The 18,043-nt window shown below is 46.6% G+C and overlaps 1 protein-coding gene across 1 annotated transcript in view; it reads left to right on the top strand.

Annotated features, from left to right (window-relative positions):
• The first annotated feature begins 282 nt into the window (after positions 1-282).
• LOC130375930 (thyroid hormone receptor beta) overlaps positions 283-18,043 on the top strand; it is a 57,516-nt gene continuing 39,755 nt past the window's right edge. The window contains exons 1-2 of the mRNA XM_056583095.1: positions 283-356; positions 630-1,575. The gene's annotated coding sequence lies outside the window, so the exon portion shown is untranslated. The remainder of the gene's footprint in view (positions 357-629; positions 1,576-18,043) is intronic.

The raw sequence follows: 18,043 nt of genomic DNA on the forward strand, positions 1-18,043 counted from the left end.
GACTTTTATGCATTCCAGATGAATGAAGAAATATGAAAGACCGTTATGCATTCTGTGTTTATTAAAACATGCAAGCACAACGAATTAGGCTTCTATATAAAATAAGGGCAATGCATATTATTTACAAAAATGTATAAATTGTTGTTCAAAAGAGGAAGAAATTGTATACGGGCACCAATGCACCTCCTAATGAAATCGATTGACATGTTGCACCTGTTTTCGCGTTTCCTGGCGGTTGTGGTTATGGCTGCACTAAAGGGTTTGCTGCAACGAGACTGATGCGTTCATGATGACATCGCTATTGAGCGTGTGCATGACGGAGCACGGGCAAAGCAATGGTCTTGACACTTCACTAAGTATGTACACTAAGTATGTTCTCAATTAAAACTCAATGAGGGGCGCCAGCACAAGTTGTATTTGAGATTGAACCATAATCAGATCCCAATCCTAAATATATTTACTCGATTCAAAGGGCTCCTGATTAGGCTCATTGGACTAACCGGAAGTCCTGACAGCTTTTCAGAACTTCCGGTTAGGCTGTTGAGGAGATGGAATTCTGGAAGTGTTCAAGGTGTTACTGAGGGCTCAATGGGGAGAAAGAAGCATTGAAACGCTGTACATGTTACCAGGAAATACTGGCAAGATGCTCCGGGCATTCCATCCGGCAGTAGCAGACGAGGTGGACCTGCTCCAAAGGAGCCTCTCCCTGGCGTTGGGGAGCCTGCCCTCAGTGGGTCTGAGTGAGGCCCAGCTGACCTGCTGACAACAGGCTAGCTGAGCACTGTAGCAAAGAAATCCACGGACCGATATAATGAAATGGGTTGGATGTTATAGTTCAATGTCCAACCTGTATTATATATTATAATTAACATGTGGTTATTCTGCATGCGTAGTGGGAACCCTTCATGACAGATGCTAGGCCTATATGGTTACCCAATGCCATTGACAATGTGGTATTGACTTGTTTTTTATTATCAAGTCAAAAAATAAAAGCTGATTTTATATTTCTCTTTCTCTCATTGAAAAAAAATCCAGAAAATGCTAAACATTAAAAAGTAAAACATCAACCAAGGCTTCAGATGCATGCATGTAAACAAGTTCTAGACATGTCACGCAAGAGAGACGGCTCCACGGTTGAAGGGCGAGGCTTGTTGGCTCTTGAGATCAGCTCTGATCCGCGGAGCGCCGAGCTGCGTCGCGTACTGCACTGGTTCTGGGCTCCATGTTCAAGTTTCCACTCTTAGATAAGGAGCTCTCAGCACCTCCTCTTGCCTCCACGCCACAGGTCACTCCAGGACGAGTCCTGCCAGGTAGCGAAGACCTCCACCCGGTTAGTCCTCCAGGTAGCGTGGATCTCCTCCCGGTCGGTCCTCTGAGGAAGCGGGGATCTCCTCCCGGTTGGTCCTCCAGGTACCGTGGACCTCCTCCCGGTCGGTCCTGCCGGTAGCGTGGACCTCCACAGGGCCGGTCGGTTCTCTCGGTAGCGGAGACCTCCACACGGCCGACGACCAGGACGGATTCACGGGCGGCGCGACCGCAGATCCTCTCTGGCCACCAGCTGGTTCTGCATATGCGGTATGTTGTTGCTCTTGTTTCTTCACTAGTCTCGGTTCCCTAAACAGAGTGACGACCGTGTGCACACATCGCCTTTTACTTTGAATAGCGTATGATCTTATTGCATTATATTAGTATATTCAGGATTAGTTAAGCGAGTTGATTTATGGGCCCAAGTTGTTGTGTGGCTGGCAGCGTCGTGTTCACCAGTTAATGGAGGCTGATGAGCTCTGGTGCATTTCTCCAACTTTAGATCATTATTTTCATTCCTCTCTTATATAAAATCACTCAAAGCGTTATGTATGATCACTTAACACGTTACATAAGATCACTTGACATGAGCAACACAGACCGGAAGAATAACATGTCTGTAGGAAGAGTTTGTTCAATTGTGATTAGTTCATAACACGACTGTGATATACCAGCTGAAGTCCAACTCAAGTGGTTTAATGTGATATGTCCACACGGGCTGTAGGGTTTAGCAGCGGTAGCTGATTGAGGCTGTTGGAAAATGCATTGACTATGTGAAGCGAACAACAACGTTATCGGTAGTGGATCAGCTTATATTGCGCTTCGCGTTGTCTGTTGGACTTGGTTGTCTGCTTAGACTCGCCGTAGACGGCACTTGAGGACACGGACGATCCAGTCCAGCAGGGGATCTCAGGTCAGCCCGGCGGGGCGATAGTCAACCAGGGGAGCTCAGGTCAGCCCGGTGGGGCCATAGTCCAGCAGGCAAGCTGAAGTCGAACCGGGGAGGGACACAGTCCGACAGGGGAGCTCAGGTCAGCACGGAGAGGGACGAGAGTCCCGGAGGGGAGCTCAATCAGCAAGGGGGGGGGGGGGGGGGCTGCCTCTCTCACGCCGCTGCTCGGCGGGACGTCACGAACGTTTGTAGATTGATTAATTGGATCCAGTTCAAAAGCACCTCTAATGAATCTGTTGAAACTTGTTGCAGCACCCTTTGTACCCTACAGTCAGTCCCACACCCACACATGTCATATTTCCTCTCCCAGTCTACCGTCTGAAATACATATCCCGTCTTGCTGGTGCTGTTGATGGAATTTGATTCCAAAGTCTGTGCTTTCTTTCTGGAAACATGCCTCGTGTGACATTTCACGTTTATGGTTTCACCATTAATAGTATGGCATTAAGACTACCTGGTGAATGACACCAGGACCTCAGATTTCATTTGACTTTATGTCTCAACTACGCAGTCCTACACTAGAGGTTGTGTTTGAGCCCTGATCAGCTAACCATTTGTGTAATATCTGTATCCTGTTTCCTGCAACACCATACTCTGTTCAGTTCTACTATGTTGCATTATGATTATGTAATCTCCTGATAATATAATAAACCTATACTAGCCTGAGTAGCATTAGGCAAAATCTGTATATTGGCTATGTAAACTTTTAAATCATTAAAAATTCCCTTTTTGGTTCTTTATTCGTTGTCAGGGACATTCATTGTTGACCGTTATTATCACCAAATATTATGTTATATCCTAAATGTAACACAACAGAACAATTCTTTAAAAGTGTACCGTATATGATTTAGCCGAATCAGAATCCATACAAATAGGGGGCCACATATCAATGCTGAACCAGGGGGTTAACCCTGACCCTGGCCCTGACCCCGAACCCTAACCCTGACCCCACAATCTGAACCGCATAGCAGCAACACATGGTCAACTTAGTGAACATGAAGTGTCAGTAACATTGGACCAGCAGCCATCAACACAGCTATACGATATGCTATACAAAAACACTGTAGTGTTAACTACTATCGACTTACACGTCTAGAAGAAACGTTTCAAGTTCAGCATCAGACTTCATTCATTAACTCGCCAAGAGCCATCTCTAGCAGTCGTAGGCAACGCCCAACGTGAACTCTTGTTTTGCTTCTATTTGTATCATTTACCTTCTCTTGTATCATTGACCAGAGGTTGGAACACGGTCCGCTGGACAGTGTAACTCTTTTCCTCTCACGTCGGACTGGGCGGACTGGCCTTTTGAGGTACAAAGTAGTATTAGGAGGCGTAACGATGCTGGCTAGGCTAGCTGCTAGCTTAAAGAAATATCTCTGCATCACATTACATACACATTACATAGATCAATTTGACATTACGTCAAAACGGTTATTTTTTACACATATTTGTAGTTAATTTGTGAATGTTTTGAACTAGTAATGGAACCAGTGCTGCCGAATGTATGTAAGATATTTTCCGGGTATTCACCTTGTGTTTTGAGGTCCCTTGTATTTGTCTCTGTCATTCACGTGCACTTGATCGTTGTTTTGCATCGGCGTAATTGATCACCGCTTATGATAACCAATGTTTTCCCAGCATGCTGTGTGAAGTCTTGCGTTGTGCGGGGTGGTGCCGCCATCTTTAGGGAGGAGCACCAGGAAGCTAGCTTTAGGGTCCCTCTATAACAGGTGGCTCACCACTCCAGCTGCAGCAGAATCACTAAACAGTGACTTGGGAGATAAGGGTTGGTTCTCAGGAGCCCAGGGCCCATTTCATTTTCCATCACAACACAACTGCCTGTATTGGATCAGTCACTGGCTCATGGTTGACTATGGTGCCAGGATTATGTATTATACTCTATTCACCTCATTGCCAGGATGCAGTATTCTACTCTATGTACCTTTTATAGCCAGGATGTAATATTCTACTCGATTCACCTCATTGCCAGGATGTAGTTTTCTACTCTATGAACCCTATAACCAGGGTGTAGCATTCTACTCTATACTCTATCTACTACATTTTATTTTATATCAGGTGACTAATAGTTGGTTAAGGGGTAATTAGTTTCATAATGCTTTATTTTCAATTTCCTTTTTTAGCATTGAGTTCCTTTGTCAAATGGTATTGGCAACATTAGGTCATTAATGACTCAAACAGAAGACAATAGCTGTCTGTAGCTCCTAAATGTGAGCTATTCACTTGAAGTAAACCTCATTGCTCTTGGCTTCGCTTTCACAGGGAGCTGAGACAAACCTTTAATTTGCATTCTTCAATTATTTATTGGAGTTGCCGGTGTACTTCAATAAGGTACGTACTTTGGTACCTACTCTGTTCAATTGTAATGAAATACACATATTTCAGTAAAGCCATATGGTCTGAGAGCAATTTGTACAAGAAATTGCAGGCAATAGACAATGTAGAACAAACTCCGCGAAATTCCCTATATATTTGTCTTCACAAAATACATCCACAAATGTTATCGTTACTACATTTGATGTGAAGCCAAACATTCTCATCTTTGAAAACATAGTTTAGTTGACAGTCAAAGACGTTGGAATTGTTATTGAGGAAGTGTTCATATGTACTATGGGTCACGCTAACTGATTGGGAAAGTCTCTATAGTACTATACCTGCTACAAGCCCTCACCTCAGCCATGGACCAGGCATACAGAGGGCATCCGTGGCCTACTGGTTAAGGAGTTGGACCGGTAACCGTTACCGGTCGGTGGCCGGTTTGGTCCCGACGGGTACACAAAAAATGTGGATGGGGGGGGGGGGGGGGGAGTAGTAGTAGTAGTTCAACTAGGGCACCCAAATTGAGGTGTCCTCGAGCAAGGCACCTGACACTGAGACAACCCCCACCTGAAACCCCGCGGCAGCTGCCCACTGCTCTGCATGGGTCAAAAGAGAAAACAGAGAAAACAATTTCCCCCAAAAAGAGACGAAAAAGGATAGCCGAACTTAACGTAACATAGTACTACACCTGCTCTAGAGCCCTCCTCTCAGACCACCATGGATCAGGCTACCCAGCGTGGCTCTAACATGTCCCCATTGTTGCTCTATTGTGAATGAGGCAGTTAAACAGGATTGTGCAGATGATTATCATGTCCCTACAGAAGTGTTTCCCTTAGCCAGCACCTAACCACCCAGTCTCATTCAGAAGGCTCTGGTGTCTCCTTTATCAAGTGGCCCGTGGGGTTGGAAAGCGTAACTCTTTTATCTCCTTGATCACAGTAATCCTTTGAGTCTCTTAATCTGAGTCAATCATCATCACAATTTAGCAGTGTCACTTTGGGCCTCCTCTGCTCTTGTATTTTCATATAAGAATGGTTATGGTTATGGTTATGCATGGACGGTACTTTTCAGTTTATATTTGCAAGTCATGATCACAAAGAAATGTAAGTGTATGGCATTAAATCAAAAACACAATTAGAAAGTTATCTGTTTGAATCACAGTTAGAAAGGTTGCACTTTAAATTGAGCCAAGAGTTTTACAAAATGTTGAAACATCGGAATTAAATTCAAATAGTTGGTTTCAGGGTTGTGATGTGTGACATTGATATATAGCGCTATACGATACCAATACCACGGACCCAGTCCCATTCAGCCTGGGTTAGAAGGGCTTCTGCTTGTTGGTGAAAAACACTACAAAACATCTGGGTAATTTAAAGGTGCTGTACGTACGATTTTAAAGCTATATTCAGAGTGAAATCCTATAAAGGGCACAGTCAGCTATCCATGAACAAAACGCTCTGTGAAAATATCTGTTATGGTTGATTTATGCCAAGCTCTGTATGAGACAAGTTAGAGTTCAAAGAACCTCCAGTCTCAATGGCAATCATGGGATGTCTTCCTTGATTGACCTTGGGAATCCATTTTGCCTGTCACACACACACACACACACACACACACACACAGACACACAGACACACAGACGCAGACACAGAGAGAGACACAGACACAGAGAGAGACAGAGCAGGGAGGGTATCTCAACAATATCTTGAAAGGTAGAGCTATTTTGTAGATTGCATTTTTCTCAAAGCTTTTGGCAGAAGGCCACGCTTAGTGGAGACTTTTACTGAACGTTAGAGCAGTTACATGGAATCATTGGCCAACCAGATACATGGGCTTTCATTGTGGTTGGCATGCTGGTAGGTATGCCTGAAGCTGTCAAACATCTTCTTAAATCACAAAACAGTAAAAGACTGTTTCAATAATTGACTGTCCAATGTTCGGTTTGCCAGCAGTATTTCTCTTGCATGAAACACTGCACATCGCTTCAACCACCCAGTGCTCCCTGGACAGGTGCTCACAAGAAGTGACTGTGTTTCTAGAGCCAGAGCGACTGTTTCTAGAGACGGAGTCTGTGTTTCTAGAGCCAGAGCCTTTGCTGCTAGAGACAGAGCCTGTGTTTCTAGAGCCATAGCCTGGGTTTCTAGAGCCAGATCCTGTGTTTCTAGAGCCAGATCCTGTGTTTCTAGAGCCAGAGCCTGTGTTTCTAGAGCCAGAGCCTGTGTTTCTAGAGCCAGAGCCTGTGTTGCTAGAGCCAGAGCCTGTGTTTCTAGAGACAGAGCCTGTGTTTCTAGAGCCAGAGCCTGTGTTTCTAGAGGCAGATCCTGTGTTTCTAGAGCCATAGCCTGTGTTTCTAGAGACAGAGCCTGTGTTTCTAGAGACAGTCTGTGTTTCTAGAGACAGTCTGTGTTTCTAGAGCCAGAGCCTGTGTTTCTAGAGACAGTCTGTGTTTCTAGAGCCAGAGCCTGTGTTTCTAGAGGCAGATCCTGTGTTTCTAGAGCCAGAGCCTGTGTTGCTAGAGCCAGAGCCTGTGTTTCTAGAGACAGAGCCTGTGTTTCTAGAGCCAGAGCCTGTGTTTCTAGAGGCAGATCCTGTGTTTCTAGAGCCATAGCCTGTGTTTCTAGAGCCAGAGCCTGTGTTTCTAGAGACAGAGCCTGTGTTTCTAGAGACAGTCTGTGTTTCTAGAGACAGTCTGTGTTTCTAGAGCCAGAGCCTGTGTTTCTAGAGACAGAGCCTGTGTTTCTAGAGCCAGAGCCTGTGCTGCTAGAGCCAGAGCCTGTGTTTCTAGAGACAGAGCCTGTGCTGCTAGAGACAGAGCCTGTGTTTCTTGAGCCAGAGCCTGTGTTTCTAGAGCCAGAGCCTGTGTTTCTTGAGCCAGAGCCTGTGTTTCTAGAGCCAGAGCCTGTGTTTCTTGAGACAGAGCCTGTGTTTCTAGAGCCATTTCCTGCTGCTCTCATTTCTTAACCTACTTTTGTTTCTGCAGGACGGCTCCAAAAAGAGGTTTTGAGGGGAAATGTTTCCCTGTAACAATCATTTCGATATTTTCTATGTCTAATCAATATATTTCAACATGAGTTGTATGTCTTAGATTTGAATTATTGGGAAGTAATAGTATTTATATTTTTGGACCAATACCACTGCCCTCCATCTCTTCTCCCTTCCCCTTCAGACTTGAACTCCTGGCTGTAGAGTACGGACAACGAGCTAACAATGTTGTGTTTGGTCCTGGTAGCCCAGCTGTTGCAGACTTCCCAGATGTTTGCCTACACTCGTCCTCCTTTATGCAGGTTGTCACCCTGCCAGCCATTAGCTAGCCAGCGGTTTCCTTTAGCCGAGAGGAAGTGAAACATTAGCGAGGGAAGGGGAAAGCTGGATGTCCTGAGATTATGGCTGCCAGATTGTATCTGCCCGTCTGGGAAGATACAATCCTGTGTATGTGTGTCTGTGTTTGTTTGTCGGTCATATAGGATCAAGCTCCTGTGGCATTACCAATGTCACATTCGCTCCACCCATCGTACACTTTGTGTACACTTTGGAAATAGTGACGGTTAACCATCAACTCAACTGGTGTTTTCCCATTAATAGCTAGCCCAACAAGTTATCAATGGCTAATCCAAATACCTATTAATAATCTCAATAGCTACTTCGGCTTTCTAAATACAAGCGGCCCTCTGGAGGTCATTCAGCCTATGTAAAGTGTATGTTCAGAAACCTGATTGGCGGGTAGCTCGGTGTCGGTTTGGGAATTTGTTTACTCACCATGGTGGCTGCCGTATGAAGGAGTGAACCACAGCTGTTTACCGCACACAGGTCACCTTTGTTCAGCCATTAAATTTTTTAGAGGCTTTCAAAGGGGAAATCCTGGTCATGTTCTTTTTAAAAAGTGGGGCTTTCAGGAAAAGCCCTGTTGAGCTTATCAGATTTGCGGTGGTCGGCATTATCAAGTGATTGATCCTGGCACTGAAGAACTGCCATAGAGTAGGGATGTGAATAACTCAAAATTGTCATGGTCGAATAATCAGTGGGTGGTATGAACGAATAATCGATTATTCGATGTGTGCCGACATTCACAAAAGCAGCCATGGATCATCGGCAAGAAATCACTTAATCTCTTTAACGCAAAAAATTGTGAGCTGATAAATTGTGAAAAATTAATTAAACTGTAATCAGACAACGCGGTTATATGCTATAGACCCTAGTGTATCTGTGGTATAAAGGCTGGGACGAATTTCTAATTATAAATGTGTACACTTTATGTTGAAAGTGCATAACGTTTGCTCTCTGGCTCACAGCTGAGCGGACTAGAGAATACCTCCCGTTGCCAAGTCATAGCTAGGGTCCTTCCTATTTACTGGAGGAGTGAACAACGTTTCCATTGCATTAGAACCTTACGGGAGGGTAATGATTGTTCCAGGTATTAGTCAAACCCTCAGGCGTTACCAGGGAAACAAAGGTATGGCTTGTGAAGAACTTTATATTTGGATTGTAAAACGCATGAAAATCTAAATGAATGGTCTTAATTTTTTTTTTTTGTTCAAGTGACCATGGTATAAGTGGGATAATGCCCTTCGAGGTGGGAAAAAATGTTAACGGTCCAAATGTTAGAAATCGGCTTTGACCCCTGGGTAACAAATAATTGAATAATCGAATATTCTGACCCATCCCTACTATAGAGTAGATATTTTGTGCTTTGTGGAGGATAATTTCAGTTCTTTGTCTTTTCCCTACTTCTTGCTGAGGAAAGGGACATTCAGACCTGGACTGGCCATTAAAAAAGTATTCTTAAGTCCTGAATAGGACATTTTGTTGTTTATGAAATCAAATGCATACAAAGCACTAAAGAACCAAGGTAATATTAGCCATGGGATAAACCCTTAGTATGCCTTCTGATCCAGCGGTGCATCCCTGTCATGATGAGAGCCTTATGCTTGTTGTGGGGTCACATCTGAATGGAGAGGGAGTTCTGTAGGGGGCCAAGACCCTCCAACATATGAAGCATTTACCTTGGCATCATACCGTTCACAGGAGATCAAATACAGTTTGTGTTCCAGAAGGTTTGGTCCTAGAAGCTTTGGACTCCACTGTCCATCCCGTTGTTAGAACCTCTTTCAATTATTTATCACCGAAGGATTTTGTTCTTGCGTGTGGCCGCTAAAGCAAGAGCAATGTTTTGGATACTAGAAGTATCTCTGAAGTGTGTTTGTATCCACTAAGCTCGCTAGGTCGTGGTGGTGGTGAGGGGCCGTGGGAGGCCGGCTTACTGGGAAAGCATACCAATGAGAAGGACGCTGGGGGGAGAGGAACACGACGTGGGGATGGTGGACCTTCGTGGCTCCTCTCCTGACTGCTGCATCGTTCTACACAGCAGTCCAGGCACTGTGTCAGCAGAACGGGCTCCGGCCTTCCACCTCTCAAGATCAGGACATCTCCTGCTCAACCCATGAGTCGTATAGAAAACCCAGTACAGACGTTTAGCTAGAACTATAATACGATAACGTTGGAACCCATGAGGGACACATTCCATACTGTCTGATTGGTCTATATTGATAACAAACCATATGTATGAAGGTTGGAGGGCAAGCTTTAAGTGAAGGAGGGGCTGTTGAAAACTGAATGCAGCTTAAGCATTCACTTCTGAATCCAAAGGAAGTGCTCTGGTACTGGTCGTATGAATGGCTGTAGATGGAGACAGCTGAACACACATGCTCCCTCTTCCCCACTGACCCTGTCCATTGCAACTTGTGGCTCAAAGCTATTACCAGCAAATGTAACGAGCTGAAACGCAGCGTGTGGCTATCTTGCTGAGAGCATGCGCAGTGCCCACAAACACAGATTTGTGTTTGTGGGCGCTGTCTGAGAACACCTGCTATCCAGGGCCATTCATACGGAATGACTTGTGTTGGACAAAAGGAGATGCAGAGGCTGCTAACACTCGTTTGGATAGAATGGATGGAAAGGGCTCTCCAACTGACAACTCTCAGAACACGCTTACTACCAAGAGCGGGTGAGTTCCAAAGAAACCATGAATGATTTACATCTCCGCATAGACAACTTCAACAATTAACCTAGGGTGTTTAGCTAAATATAACCTGTAAGCTAAATGTAATGGATACATTTGCTTCAGGGTGAAGGCAGCAGCAGCAGTAGAGCCAAGGACTCTAATGCTTTCATCAAATGTTCTGTTAACACTTTTTACGTTTTCTTACACCAGTCAGTTTTTTTTAGCTTAGGAGGGGAAACACTTTCAAGCTCGGAAAGGATTGAATTATTCATTTATCGCGAGAGAGAGGGAGAGAGAGGCTGTCTTGTCATCTATTTACTTATTTTTTGCGTCAACATCAGTGGCCGCATGTCGTTGCTCATGTCAGCAGGTATCTCCCAGGCAGCACACTGCAGAATGTCTCGTTCATTTCAAACGGACCGGCATCTTTCTATAAATATATTAATATGACAGGTTTCCAGTTAAATGGGGATATCGGTAGGTAACAATTTGGAATTGGATTGTGTTGTTAAAGGAGTGATATCCTGCTTTATCGACTTTTCCCTTTGCTTTAGGCCGCTATATGACCGTTATTTGTATGCAAACATTTTTTACGTCTGCTTAGCTAGAGAAATCTAAGACTGAGCCAAGGGGAGTATTCACGCCCACTGAGAACGCCCCTCAATAAGTGCTAGAAACAGCTTGTTTGTGTTCAAACGTCAGACTGTACAGTGGGCCTTGCTGAAGTACAGAAGTAACGCCTCCCAGATACCCACAGTGTTTACAACTTCTCGGGGCGGTGATTTCTCGACACAAGCACAAAGTGTTCAACCAATCCTAACAGAGCGGGTGTGCGTGCTGACCAATCACAGCAGACTGGGCTACTCGGGAGCGGGGCTTAATGCGACATTATACGAAACAGAAGCTGAAATTGGTTTTGCAGAAAAGAACAGTGTCAGAATAATAAGGGGTATTTTTAACATACAAGCGCTTTTTTTTATTTTTAACCCTATTCAAGTATTACCTCCATATGCAATTACTAACCCTAATAAAGCATTATATGGGATCATTAATAGATGGCGTGAGCAGTCTGCTGTGTTGTGGGCCCTGATCAGAGCAGTGGGCTCTTCATATCTGGAGGTAAACAGCCTGTGTGTTCCTATGTTTCTGGTGCTGGCATCTAAAGCTATTGTAAAGCTATTGCGTGATTGGTATTGCGATGGTTCAATGGTGATATGCTGATCACAAGGGAATGGAAAGGGTCCAAAGTACCTCCTAATAGACTGCCATTAGACATTAACATTTATTTAGTGCAATGTGGTGTGTGTGGTTCTGGGATTTGGGTTCTGCACGTGTGTCGGCCATTGTTTTTTTAATGGCTGAACCGAACATAGTTCATTCGTGTAGATGTTTGGCAAATACACTTTGGTGGCCTGTTCAGTGCATTGATGATGGGGTCGGCTTAGCTCTGAGGTAGAGCGGGTTGACGTGTAATAACCCGCTCGAGGTTACTACTGCTTCGTGCGAGGTGTCCCTGTTGACTCCGCCGTGAATGTGTGATTAATGTGTGTAAGTTGTTTTGGATAAAAGTGCATTATTTCCATTTTAGGATTGGAACATAATTTGGCTTCAACATGTTGACTGGCAGGTTTCTGGCATGCATTCTTTTGTTACATATTCCTTGAAAGAATTACCCCACGCCTACATGATGAAACACCTTGCCAGGCCTTGTCTGTTTGAACGTGCTTGTGTGTGTGTGTGTGTGTGTGTGTGTGTGTGTGTGTGTGTGTGTTCATGTATGCATTTGTATGTGTGTGGATGGTCACTGGGTTATAGGCATGCAAATAATGTAGAAGCCTTATTCCTTCTGCCAACAGCGGTGGTCAGTGCACCATGTGTGAATCTGTGCGGGGGGGGGGGGGGGGCGCATTGGTGGCAGAAGTTGTACGCTGTTGCGTCATAGTCTCTAGGAGAGGGACAGTCCATCAACTGTACACAGCCCACAGCTAGATGAGCCCACGCCCCTCCCACTGTCCACACAATGGCTGCTCGTCATGTCGTGGCGCTCCGCCCCCCCACTGTGGGAGCTCCCGGCTGTGTGTGTGTGTGGGTGGGGGGGGGGGGGGGGAATCGGGGGCTTCACCTTTGAGGACGGCTGGTGGTTTTCCAGCAGCGAGGCCAAGTGTCGCCCCTGTCCCAGAGCCAACACGCTCGGAAGACACGCCCACATTCCCCCACGGCCTCCCGTGCCAAGGACATCATGTTCTGATGCGATGCTATCTCAGCACCGCGCCCTTTACTGTATGACCCTTCCCTCTGTGACCCCTTCACTGTATGACCCCTTCACTGTGTGACCCCTTCACTGTGTGACCCCTTCACTGTGTGACCCCTACACTGTATGACCCCCACACTGTGTGACCCCTTCACTTTGTGACCCCTGTGAGCGTGACCCCTTCACTATGTGACCTCTGTGTGACCTTTTCACTGTAGGACCCTTGTGTGACCCCTTCACTGTGTGACCCCTGTGTGAACCCTTCACTGTATGACCCCTCTTATGTGTGACCCCCCTCACAGAGTGACCTCTGCGTGACCCTTTGTGGACCCCTCCACTGTGTGACCCCCACGAGACCCCTTTGGGACCTTCACATTAAGTGTGTGTGTGTGGTGGGTGAGGGGGTTAGCGACCCTTCACCTTTATGGACGGCTGTTGATTTTGTATATAAATTTCTTGTCCTTTCCCCCTCTCTCACTGTGTGAACCCCCCCCCCCCCCCCCCAGGCCTTTCCTCTGTATCTCCCCCTCTCTCACTTTGTGACCCCCCCCCCCCTCCCCCCGAGGCCTTTCCTCTGTATCTCCCCCTCTCTCACTGGGTGAACCCCCCCACCCCCCCCCGAGGCCTTTCCTCTGTATCTCCCCCTCTCTCCCTCAGTGACTCCCCCCCCCCCTCCCCATGCTTCCATCTGTCTGGCTCTTTCTTGCCAACAGAAAACCTGCTTTCAGTTTCGTCCCGGACTCAATCTGCTCCCTCATATTCTATGGTCCTCTGAGGTAACTGTCTGTCTCGCTGGCTTTACAGCCTTTCTGTCCTAAAACGTTCCCTCTCCCTCTCACTCCCCCCTCCCTCTCCAGGGGACCCTCCCTTTCAGGACAGCGTCCACTGGCATTGGCGCTCGGTTGCGTAAGAGGAGGCAGTTAGAGTGTGTTGAAGTCGAGTAAAGAAAGACCATTTTTTCGGTGTTATTTTGTAATGAGGCTGCTTCTCTTTCAGCCGACAACAAACAGAACAACGGTTAAATGGCCAAGACGTCGAAAAACTTGTTGGAATGGAAAGTCTCTCTTCAAAACGTTTGGCTTGGTTCTGCTGTGCTGGAGCCGGTCCCAGCGTTCATAATGGTTGACCTTGATGGGGCTGCGGGGCTGTGATGTGAAGCCGGGCTGGTCGGTCGGGGGAGAAGGAGGAGGATCAACGCGACCAGGGGCGGATGGCTGCAACTACCAAGAGACAGAACTAGACGGAGTGTGTGTACAGGTTTATTTTTCTTTGAGCAATACAAGTGGAGCGAGTCATGTTCTCAGCCCCCCCCCCCCCCCCCCCCCCCCCCCGTGGTGAAATGTACCACGGTCTCAGTCCAGCCGATACACTCTGGGCTGGATGTTTCTTGAGGGCGTACGAGTGTTCTCCACGGACGGAGACACAAAGGCCCTCTTCTGCTGCTCCAGCTGTGCATTAGGCTTCTGCCGCTATGCAGCGCCCCTTGTTCGGCTGCATAGTGTCTCTCTCACACACACACACACACACACACACACACACACTCTTTCATGTGCACGTCCACTGGCCCAAGCATGCACAGTGGGGAGGCAGCGGAGCTCAGAGTGGGTGCTCAATCTGCTTTTTGCTAAATGGTTTGCAGCACTGAAAGGGTGAGCTTTTCGATGAAAACGTTGGTTACACTCCATTTTGGGGATTGGCAAAATACGCAGTTGTTTTTGTTTCTGACAGATTTGAAGATACGCATGCAGTGTATTTGGCTGGTTATGCTGACTGGAAAGTATTTAACAATGCGCTGTCCACTTCCATCTGTGAGTCCATTGACAACCTGCCTCCAGTTCTACTGCTGACCTCTTCACCTCGTAGAAACCACTTTCGGCAAACATTTGAATACATTTTGCATAACTGAGTATGCAATATCCATAGCTACCACCTCTTGCAGGCTGGGACACGCGCACACGCGCGCGCGCACAGCGCGCGCACACACACACACACACACACACACACACACACACACACACACACACACACACACACACACACACACACACACACACACACACACACACACACACACACACACACACACACACACACAGAGCCCGTCTGTGGGCCCAATGTGTGTGTGTTCAGCAGACTCATGTCCTGCGGTATGAGTTAAGGGAGCCTGTTCTGCTCTGACCCAAGATAAAGTAAGTTAGAGGTGAAGGCACAAAACTCGTATACCAAAAGTGTTTGGCTCATTTTAGACGTTTCCCCTTTCAGGCTGAACAACAACCTCAAGATCTGTTTATATGTTCGGAAAAAAGCCCTATTTGCGTTACCAAAGGGCAAGATGATGAACTTTGCAATGAGCTGCTCATTCATGGGATGTGACTGCTGCCTGCGTGGCCACACTGAGAAGACTGCAGAACACAGAGAGAGTGGACATCAGCTGAATGTGCTGAAGGGCTTGGTTAAAATAAAGCACCACGCGTTCAGCGGGCAGTCCCAGACACTTGGAGCGAAGTGGAGGTGGGGAGGACAAGATAATTGCAGGGAATGCCGGCCTGTTAGAATTGTGTTTCCAAGTAAGGGAATGCCAGATCCTGGGCAAAGGGCCGTGAGGTTTGAGTTGAAGGTTTGTACCCTGATGGTTCATGGTTGCCTTGTCCACCGACGCAGGGGTTGTTCAGCTAAGTCGTTATCGGGTGGACATAGATGATTGTTCCCATGGGTTTTTTCTTGTTGTAGATAACTCCAAGGATCTACCTTGTACTTTGTGCCCTCTCCTGTTATGTGGATGGGGATGGATGGTGCTGAATGGGTGGGTGGGTCAGGGGCCCTTCACCTGTGAGGACCGCTGGGGGCCTTCCAACAGCAGGGCCCTTATTATATGGCCAGGGCTGCACTGCTCCCAGTGTGGCCCCTTCCCCGTCCCAGTGCCAACACACTGCTCCCAGTGTGGCCCCTTCCCCGTCCCAGTGCCAACACACTGCTCCCAGTGTGGCCCCTGCCCCGTCCCAGTGCCAACACACTGCTCCCAGTGTGGCCCCTGCCCCGTCCCAGTGCCAACACACTGCTCCCAGTGTGGCCCCTGCCCCGTCCCAGTGCAACATGCTCCCTCATGCCCCTCATGCCCTACGCCAAGGCCACTCTCCATTTGTTAATTCATGTGTTGGCCTTTCCTCTGTATCTCCCCCCCTCTCCCTCTTTGACCCCCCCGCCATGTTTCCATCTGTCAGACTCCTTCTTGCCAACCGAAATCCCGCTTTCGGTTTCCTCCCTGATTCAATCCGCTCTCAAATTATACAGCACTCTGAGGTAACCGACTTTCAGAATGTTTTTCTTGTTTTAATTGAATGCCAACTATGGGTTCATTCCAAGACCACCCGTAGTCTTTGAACGAGGCTAGGATGTGTTGAGCACTATTCAGTGTCAAAGGAATACAACCCTAGGTTCTGCTGTGACTTATAACTCTTCATGATTAGAACGGGGATTAGCTCCCTGAAAGGCATTCACCAAATGTGAACTACAAATGATAATGGCAGCACCAGATCCCGTTCTGCCCACTATTGCCTCTGGTTCTAGTTTCTCAGGGAGGTTCACTGTGGTAACGGCTCCCATGGGTTAAATGTTTACAAGTTATAGGTTTGGAGTATGCTATGAAGGCGTAGCAGGTGTTCCCCTGTAGATAGCCACCAGCCCGCCTCCTCCTGGCTTAGCGCTGAGCGTGTGAACACCGCTCGTGTGAGGCAGGAGAGGGGGGGAGAGGTGAGGAGGTTGGTGCTGCAGTCTCTGTGTTATCGGCGGTAGACCAGTAAACCCAGACTGTTGATGACCATAGATCACGCGGATCCGAAGATTTATTAAGATATCAACGCTACAGGTCACGACTTCCACTTTTTCGAACAAGGCTGAGATTAACAAGGCAAAGTCTATTTACACATGGGACAAATGGACATAAGACAAACATCCTTTGAGACGTAGCCACTAAAACGTCTTAATAGGCTAGGCAACTTTATTTATAAAGCACTTTCATACAAGAGGCTTAGTTTAAAAAAAAAAAGCAATCTATTTAAGGTTTAGCAGAAATTTAAAGCAAACATAAAAGTCTTCAGTCTTGTTTTAAATTTGGTCCGAGTTGGGAGAAGTCCCAATCCTCAGGGAGTTTATTCCAGCTGTTTGTTGCATAGTAACTAAATAACTAAATACAATGCTAGAGAGATCGAAAAAGAAACCTGCTTCAAAGAGCTGTGTACTGATATATCTTCATTTCAACCAGGAGAGACTAGTATTCAAAGTGAACCCCAACATTTGGGCTATGAGAGCTATGAGAAATAGACGGGGTATGTTTTTTTCTGATTTAGCTTTAGCTACATATCCGCGTCTTCAGCCAGCTGAGAGCTTCTTCTCAGCTTTACTCCTCAGGCATTAACACTCTTGTGCATCTATCAGTATCTCTTCGTCCCAGCCCCTGGCTTGTTTGCAGTCAAGAGAATGATAATGAAACGAACGCTTGTTTGAGAATGGAAGAAATGGATATCAGTCATCATTCTTTTGCAAGATCAAGGGGATCTTACAAAAGATTTTAGTCATTTTAGTCTCAGCATTGCTGCTGCAGACAGGACCCTGAACCCCGGGCCACGAGCCGCCGGCTCCCGGTCGACGGGACTGGGATGGCATTTGTAAAATGTTTCAGAGCTGATCCCCTGATCCTTCTTAAATAAGGGCGTGATTGTTGTACAGTAGAAGGCTCTGTGTTTCCCCAGACCAAACACATTGGTTGCCTGGTCCTTTCCTCTTCTCTCAGTGCCCTTCTTCCAACACTGGTCTTCTCCCAGTGCGTTCCCACCACCACTGGTCTTCTCCCAGTGCCCTGCCTCCACCACTGGACCACTGGGATCAAAGTGGAGCTGAACGACTTGGTTCTATTAAATTGTGTGGTTTGTTTTGCACCAAGCCATTGGGGACTCACTGTTAAATGTAAATGCAGTGGAATCCTCCAGCATCAAACCACATCTGTTGTATATTCTGCCCTACCCATATATCTGTGTTGTACATGAGCATCATACATTACGCTGTGGACGCCATTTCACTGTTGAAATGAAACTAACCATATTATGGGTTTGGGATATTGTGTGAAGATTCTTTTTTATGTCCATACATAATCTCAGCCCTGTTGATTCACATCGCAGGCCTGTTACACTGATCTGCTCGTAGA

Source organism: Gadus chalcogrammus, chromosome 22 (genome assembly GCF_026213295.1).
Source record: "Gadus chalcogrammus isolate NIFS_2021 chromosome 22, NIFS_Gcha_1.0, whole genome shotgun sequence".
Taxonomy (NCBI): domain Eukaryota; kingdom Metazoa; phylum Chordata; class Actinopteri; order Gadiformes; family Gadidae; genus Gadus; species Gadus chalcogrammus.